Below are 8,441 nucleotides of genomic sequence, written 5' to 3'. Positions count from 1 at the left end.
ATTTTGCCTAGTGAGTCCAGGAGGGAGATTGGCCTGTAGCATATTGGACTATTTCGATCTCCTTTCTTAAAAATAGGTACCAACGTTGATGTTTTCCAAGACTCCAAAATGCCTACTTCGATGGTAGCATTCAGGACGTTGGTTAGTAACGGGGTCCAAAGATCTGGGAGGTGTTTAAAAACGTCAACCGGAACGCCGTCCGGGCCTGGTGCTTTGGCTGATTTTGAGGATTTTAGAGCTTTTTGGACCTCTTCGTGGGAAAAGTGAAGATTTAACGGATAGGCAATGTGTGGCAGAAGTTCAAGCTGGTCTGTGTCTTCAGTCGAATCTTTCGCAAAGACTTTAGTAAAATGGCTCACCCATTCATGTTGACTTATGGCTACATCAATTGATGGAGAGTTGACTTTCTCTGTTAGGAATGGGGAACGAACTATCTGCCAGAACAAGGCACTGTTATTTAGTTCCGAGCTTTGGATCAGTTTTGTCCATAGTTCAGCTTTTACTTCCTTTTTCCTATTGTTTAGGGCAGCTGTATACTCCTTTCTGAGTCTGATGATTTCGACTCTGTCCCTGTGATCACTATTCAGAGCTTCCTTTAGGCGTGTAAATGCTTTGGTGCATGCTGAATCAAACCATCCTTTCTTTGGTTGGGGCCTTTGTTTGTGCTTTTTGGTTAGTTCTTTTTGTATGGTTGTTGTAATTGACAAGAAGCTTACTATAGTTTCGCTAGGGTGGGTGGTGGGGTCCAAGCAGTTTATAATATCCGTTTGGTTATTTGTGACTATTTTTGTTGTTGTTATTTCTTTGTCAATATTACCCCACTTCAATGTAAAGCCATTCAAAGAGCCTAGTTCTAAATCACTTTGATTTAGAGCGGTCAGAAGGTCATATGGTTTATTCTTTGTTATTTCAGCAAGAACCATAGTAATGGGAAAGTGGTCACTTAGAGGATTGTTAGGGACCTTGAAATCTTCTACGGTAAATCCTATGGGTGATGAGATCAGTATGAAGTCAATTAGGCTTGTTAGACCTCTTCCGTTGAATGTGGGCTGGAATTGAACAGGTGGATTCTTTATTTCGTTAGCGAAACTTAGTTCTAGTTCAGCCATGATTTCATTCATTATTTCCCCCCCATTAGAATGTGTAAAATGCGTAAGGTTTGTATCGGGCTCGTCACTAATACCGCATTTATTGTTATCACTATTGCTGCATAGATGTAGATTAAAATCTCCGCCCCAGATTATTGTGCATGTCTTTTTAATGTGATTAGTTCGTTGCTCTTGTATTATTGCGGAGATCTCTGGGAGTAGCGTACTCATATCGGAGTTGGAGAGGTTGTTATAAAAGTTTGTAATAAAGTATAGTCTTTGTTTAGTGACCTTTACCACTATGATCTGAAAATTTGTATCTAAACTTATGGGGATTATCTCATCCACAGGTAGGGTATTTTTGATGTAGGTAACTAAGCCTCCGCTACTTCTGCCAAAAGTTGATTTCGTCGCAGGTGACCAAAAGGTTTTGAAGCCTAGTATGTGTATAGGCCTTATGGCCCACGTCTCCTGAAGACAGATGCAACCGCTCAAATTGATCTGGCTTAGGAAATCGGGGTCAGTCTTCTTTGCGGAAAGACCTGCGATGTTCCAGAAGGTAAAATGAATCTGCAAAGTATCTGGGATAGAGTCAGCAGGATTGCCTATATTAGCCCTCCGTTCAATGGTTTCCTGATTGGTTTGGGTCACTGTTACAGTTGTGATGACTTCGTGATTGATTTTTGGACACTCGGATTTAATAGGAGAGAGAGGCAGATGCGTTGGAGTTGTTACAAGGATAGGGTATGAGTTAGGTGATGAGGTTGGGTCCATTTTAGGTGATTGTGAGAGTTCCCTGGTGGTATAGGAATTGGGAAGTCAATCGTTGAAGTCTAAGCCAGAAAAGGCATTAAATCTGTTATATGTTGGAATGTTAAAAGGAGTAGCTAGCGGGGGAACTGGTTGTCTCCATCGATTATCTCCATTCTCTTGATGGGGGGTTTCAGAAAGGTAAGGATGGGTGGGTGGCGGTATGGGCGTTTGGCTCTGATGCCACTGTACCGAGCCTATTGGGTATAGGAACTTAGAGTTCTGGTAGGGGATGGAAGGGTAAGAGGTAGTAGGGTAAGGTCTTTCTGAGAAAGGATTCATAGGGGCAGGCGGGATGTTGGTGGTTGTGTTTAGTAAATGCCTATAGAAATAACCTAATGGGAGAAGGGTTGTGTTGAATTCCCATGTAGAGGGTGGTGGTGCCTTAGCTAGTGTCTTTTCGGCCCACTGGGGGTTTCTGAAAGTGATCGCTACACAATCCCCCTCAAATTTTTTACGTAAGGGGCCTATCCAGCCTACTCTTTGCGTATGGGAAATTTCCCCTGCAGATTCTATTGGGAAGTTACAGTTCAGGCTTAACCAATGAAGTACCTTGTTTTTCAGGGATGATGTTGTTTCACTCTGTTCTTGTTTGAGTGTTGGAACGTTTACCAATACAAGGACGTAGGCTCCGCATTCGGGTGGAAGGGTGATGCGTGCCGGTATCTGTCTAGACTTATATGGTTGTTCGTATGGTATCTTTGGTTGCTGAGATTTTGCGTTAGACTGATTGAGTTGTGTGGGTTTCTGTGTTGATTTCTGTGATCCTTTCTGAGATGGTATACGGGTGCTCGCCGGTTGTAGGTTAGCTGATTGGGTGTTTATGTTAGTAGTAAGTGGTGTGGTATTGGGCGTGGAAGGTTTGTTTGCAGCGGTTGTACTGTTGCTATGGGGATTTTGTTTCAGAAGAGTTGTTGGCGTCGGTATGGATTTCTTGACTGTGACTGTCTTAGTATGGGTAGCAGTCGTGGGGGCCAAAGGAGCTAAGGTGGTAGTGGGTGGTGTAAGATGACTAGTATTGTTGATTAGTCTTGCCATCTGTTTTTCGATGTTGTTTAGGGTTCGCTCTATTGGTGTTAATTGAGTTTTTATAAGGTCCTTAATTATGTCTAGTACTTGTGAGTTAAGCTCAAGATAGTTTGAGTTGGTAGCGCCATGACCCCTGTGATCGTCATCAGACGGTACAGCTGCAACAGAGGGGTCGTCCGCGTTGACCGATGATGAGTGGCTTGAGTTATTCCGGTAATTATTGCGGGGCGTCTTTTTGGACCTTGTGCGCCTTGGTATATTTTTTTGCTTGATCTTGTTCTTGACTGCTGGTCTTGTACTGTCTTGATTAAGAAAAGGACCCTCCCTTATCTCCTTGTCAATTATTGTTGGAGGAGCTGCTATTAGAAGTGGGGACTGGGTTAAGGATTGTGACCCGGTCAGGGTTAGCAGGGGAATTTGGGTTGTTTGGGTGGGACTAATCACCAAAGTTGGTGTTTTTTCGAGATCATCCAGGGTATCTTCTCCAAGTGATAAATGGGTGACTGATAGGTCAACACTTGTTGGTATGGTATGAAGTTCAGCACGGGTTTCGCGCAATAATGGCACATTTGTTTCCTGTTGAGTGGGTGTTTTAGCTAGGGCCAGAAGGCCCATTGAAGATCTACGTGCTGCTGCGAGGTCCTGGGAGACGCATCTCTCTAGGAGCACTATCCCCTGATTGATCGCGTCATTAGCTTTATTGATGAATTGGTCAATCGGCCCAATTATGGGACCCGCTCCTTGTGCTGTTTTATTCCTCATTGCCCTGGTTGTCATGATGGCACTATAGCACAGATGTAGTTGTAGGTATTGTGATCTAACCGGGACCCAGTTGCAAGATGGATAGCGATGTGTAAATGGGGATGTAAATGGGTTGGCCCAGACCAGACTTGCCCAGGCTTGAACGGGCCCGCCCTTTGCCCGGGCTTCGCCCCGGGCTACGTCCCGCGCGCGTCCCGCTATGCGCGTTGCTGGCTTCGTTTAAATCTGTATGGAGTGAAAGGGGGCGTGGCACTGGGAGGGGGCGCGGCTCACGCGGGAAGAGGAAACAGCTGATGGACTTGACGCTGTTCCTCGCAGTCCCGGGGCCGCGCCTCTCACCTCCTCTGTGGCCTCGCGAAGGTCTCCTCCTCCCTCTGAAAGACGATGGGCAGATGACAGATGAAAGCTACTCCTGTAGCGCAAAGCTGGCTGCGTGTAACCACTGGTAAGGACCTCAGTACGAGCGGCACCCGCGCAGCGGGGGCCGCGAGAGGTTTTCAAGTCTGTGATGGGGGCGGGCACTGGGAGGGGGCGCGGCTCACGCGGGAAGAGGAAACAGCTGATGGACTTGACGCTGTTCCTCGCAGTCCCGGGGCCGCGCCTCTCACCTCCTCTGCGGCCTCGCGAAGGTCTCCTCCTCCCTCTGAAAGACGATGGGCAGATGACAGATGAAAGCTACTCCTGTAGCGCAAAGCTGGCTGCGTGTAACCACTGGTAAGGACCTCAGTACGAGCGGCACCCGCGCAGCGGGGGCCGCGAGAGGTTTTCAAGTCTGTGATGGGGGCGGGCACTGGGAGGGGGCGCGGCTCACGCGGGAAGAGGAAACAGCTGATGGACTTGACGCTGTTCCTCGCAGTCCCGGGGCCGCGCCTCTCACCTCCTCTGCGGCCTCGCGAAGGTCTCCTCCTCCCTCTGAAAGACGATGGGCAGATGACAGATGAAAGCTACTCCTGTAGCGCAAAGCTGGCTGCGTGTAACCACTGGTAAGGACCTCAGTACGAGTGTATACTATGTGATGCCAAGGTCATGGGCAAATTATGAATTAGTACAGTACAGTAAAGTCTGCCCCAATCATGTTCAATAGATGTGTTTAGCTAACAGTAATCAGGCTGTAGCAGGGACTTTAACCCTCTCTTTCTCTTCCAGGCATTGACTCCACTAGTGCCTCTGCTTCAAAAACACAGTTGGTGCTGTCCTCTCACAACCCTTGTACTATGCTCCATCGGAATCTTTGCACCCTTCCCCCTAGTCAAGAACTACCACCATCGCCCAGCCACCAATGAGGTAGCTCCCTCTAATCCTGGTACAGGTTGCTTGGGCTACAGACATTTAGACAGTCAGAATATATAGGCCCATTTAATTAGGCACAATTTCCTGACCCTCACATTTCCACTCTGAAATGACATGGGCCTCGGTCACTGAGCACACCATGCACAACGGTGTTATGATCAAGGGCAGGCTACAAAGGGATAGAGATAAAATATGCCACCCTTTCTTTCCTTTCTCATAACTAGTATTCTAAATCTGACAAGAGTCCCTAAACCCCTGTGGCTCTGCTTGCTCACAGATAAGCCTAAACACAGCTCACCAACTCGGTGACTCTCGAAGTGGAGAGAGGACATTTTGTTTGTTTTACCCTTTACCCTTAAAGTAGCTTCAGATGAGAAATCAGAGGAGCAGAGTGGAAGCCAGGAGATGTGTGATGGGTGTCTCTGAAATTGGGAGAGGTGATGATTTATGTCAGGCGTCTCTGCAGATGTAGTGAGAGAAGTGTGTGTATATGTGTAAGAGGTGTGTCAGCGCTTTCTGTATCCAGTGGGTGAGTCATAGTTCTGTGAGGATGGTTGATGTAAACTGAGGCGTTTAAAGTAAGACACCACATGTCTTTGGCATAATAGCCAGGCAGGTGCTGACACATGTGTTTAAGGCGAGAGCCTCTGTGAAATAGGCAGACTTTCTTTAGCTGATTATTGCATAGAATATGTCACATGATCTTTTCAAAAGTATTCGAGAGTAGTGCCGGGATACCAGAGGGTCTCAGCGCATTAGTCATAGTGCCTACAAATGATTCACATATTGTTTTCTGTTGCACCATAAATGTTTCAAAGGCTACTGTGTTAGAAAAGAGAAGTAGGTCGCTACAGCTTCTTTGAATCCCACTCTTGCCATTATCTTGCACAAACGGGGCCAGTTTCTTGAATTGGCCACATGACATAGATGCAACTTCTTTATTAGACTTATGATAAAGTGTAACTCAAAGTGGTCCACATAAAGAATGGAACTGTCACACAATCAAACTGGAGAACGGGAAATGCCACACAAAAGCACACTAAAAAGTTGACAGCTATAATAGATTCCCTTATAACTGGATGAGAAACAGTAGCCGGGAAGATGGGGGAGGGGGTAGAGGTAGGGGATCCTTCCTCGAAGGAGAAGACTGAGTGCATTTCTCCTGCTCGTGTACACTACATCCAGAAGTGGTCTCTGCCTTCATTCTGCTGCCCCCTCTCCTAGGAACTATGCTCCCTAGGGCTCTTTCCCATGCCTACTTGACAACCGAATCAAATTAGCGCCAATCCACCTTCTGTTATGTTATGTTATGTTACACTGCATTTCTAAAGCGCACAGCTACTCAGAGTATCCCGGTCTTCTGCAATGAGATCATCAAAAGATGCGGCCCAGGAGTTAATGTCAGAAGTTTGATGCTCTCCAGAAGGTGAAGCTAAAAGTATCTGGAATGGCTGCTTGCCTGTCTCTCCAGGTCATGGAGGGGAGCATTTAACAACACAAACAAATCAATCACATGACACAAAATGAATTTATCTTTTCAATGCATATGTGTCCAATGTCCATCACAAAGTTGGTTTTGTGTGTGAGTGTCTTGTCCTGCACCAAGTGTAGTAATACAGGCCTTGAAATGTGAGAGTGGGGGAATACAGGAGCTGAGAGCAATAGCCAGGGGTTCAAGATGCACTCGACAAAAAGTGACAAAGGAGCGACCAGACAGGAAGAAGACATGCTACTAAGGACAAGGCTGGTCCCAGTGCTCGAAAGTCACTCAGTTTCGGTCATGTCAGTCCTCGTGATGTTTTCTGTTCCGGAAGTCACAGGGTCATTTACTTGGAACTGGCCTCTATGTCATGTAATGTCATTTCCCGTGACGACACCCTGGGGCAAAAAGGTCTTGTGATATCATTTGCAGTGATGTCATCGTTAGCCTAGTCAGTGGTATGACAATATGACAAATCCTACCTTTTTAAATCAGGGAATGTTAGTGAGTTTGCTTCATGCCAATAGAGTGTAACTGCTCCAGATTGGTTTATAGGAAAAAGGGGAACTGACATTAAAGTTTGCTGCCACCGCACCGCCACCAGAGGATCTGAACTGCCTATGACTCAAGCATTCCTAGCATCTCATGCCCTAAAGTAATTGTCTCCTGCCAATACAACTTTAATATGTCACATGCTATGCAAATGTTTGGCACTTTCATTAAAGCTGTTTGCCACTATTGGCTTCAGTGGATCAACCGCTACAAACACCTGATTTCACCATTCATGGAGGCTCAAAGACAAGGGCCATGCATGGGAGTGCCATCCAAGGCAGACCACAGAAGTATGCATGGTCTAGTACAGTTGCATATCAGCTGTTTGGCGTCCAGAGTCCTGGTAGTGGGGTAGCTAAGGGTCCGAATAACTGTAAGGGTAGACAAATGTCAACCTTATATCGTTTAGTGGCATGCACATCTGCAATTGCTGCACTTGGATCCCATGTTTCCATCCTGAAGAATGTCACAAACTCACATGAGCCATCAGGCAGAAACATATTGACAGTGTATGTGGCGATGGGGTACTAATTCCCCTAATACCCACAAGTGTTTTTTTATACCAAGTGGTATTCCATGGATAAATGAAGGTCAATTTGGTATATCACATTGGTAGTTAATGTTTATGTTTCAAGGGTCACTTCTTAGGTAGAGTGCTTCCCTGACTCCAGGTGTAGGCCTGCTCTTCATCAAACCGGGTTTTTAAAGAGCATGGGGAGTCCTATCATCAAGCCAGACAACCTGACGACGTGTGAGGACATCCCGTCACATTTTTGTGTATGCCCAGAAGTAGATCGGTATGAGGTGTATCATTGGTTGATATACGTAAATCAAATCTCAGGTGGCTTTGTTGTGTAAAAACTGGTGCCCAGAGTCCACCGGCACTTTGAGGAGCCATGAGGTTTCCTGAGAGGTGTCACACGAAGCAGCAAATGGGCTCTAAGTAAGAATGGAGCGTGGTAGCCAGCATTCTTTGTAGAGGGTGTCTAAAGAACAGAGGCAGTAGAACTCAAGACATGGCACTGGGGTAGAGAATAATTGAGCAAGGCTTTTTGATACATCAGTTTGCACAAAAGAGGACTGAGGGGCCAAGTAAACAGAGATGTGAACTGTAGCCCAATGCACAGACAGTAATCATGTCCAAATTATGGACAAATTATGGACTAACCTTTGAGGCAAGGCACGGCAAATGATATTGCAATTTATGCAATTAGAGGCAAATTATTCTGTTGTATTTATGTAGCTAGTTTTACATTTAAAACACATTGGTTTGATACAAAAGGATCACCAATAACATGGAAATATGGCGGTTTCCTAAGAAAGAGACGATATATTTAAGAGATCCTTTTCATAATGTTATTCGCCAATAATGACGATTATGTTTTCCATAAAGGTATATGAGTAGAATTTTAAGCACTCCCCTTCCTACC

The sequence above is a fragment of the Lissotriton vulgaris genome, chromosome 12, assembly GCF_964263255.1.
Source record: "Lissotriton vulgaris chromosome 12, aLisVul1.2, whole genome shotgun sequence".
NCBI classification, from domain to species: domain Eukaryota; kingdom Metazoa; phylum Chordata; class Amphibia; order Caudata; family Salamandridae; genus Lissotriton; species Lissotriton vulgaris.
This window is presented reverse-complemented; position numbering follows the sequence as displayed.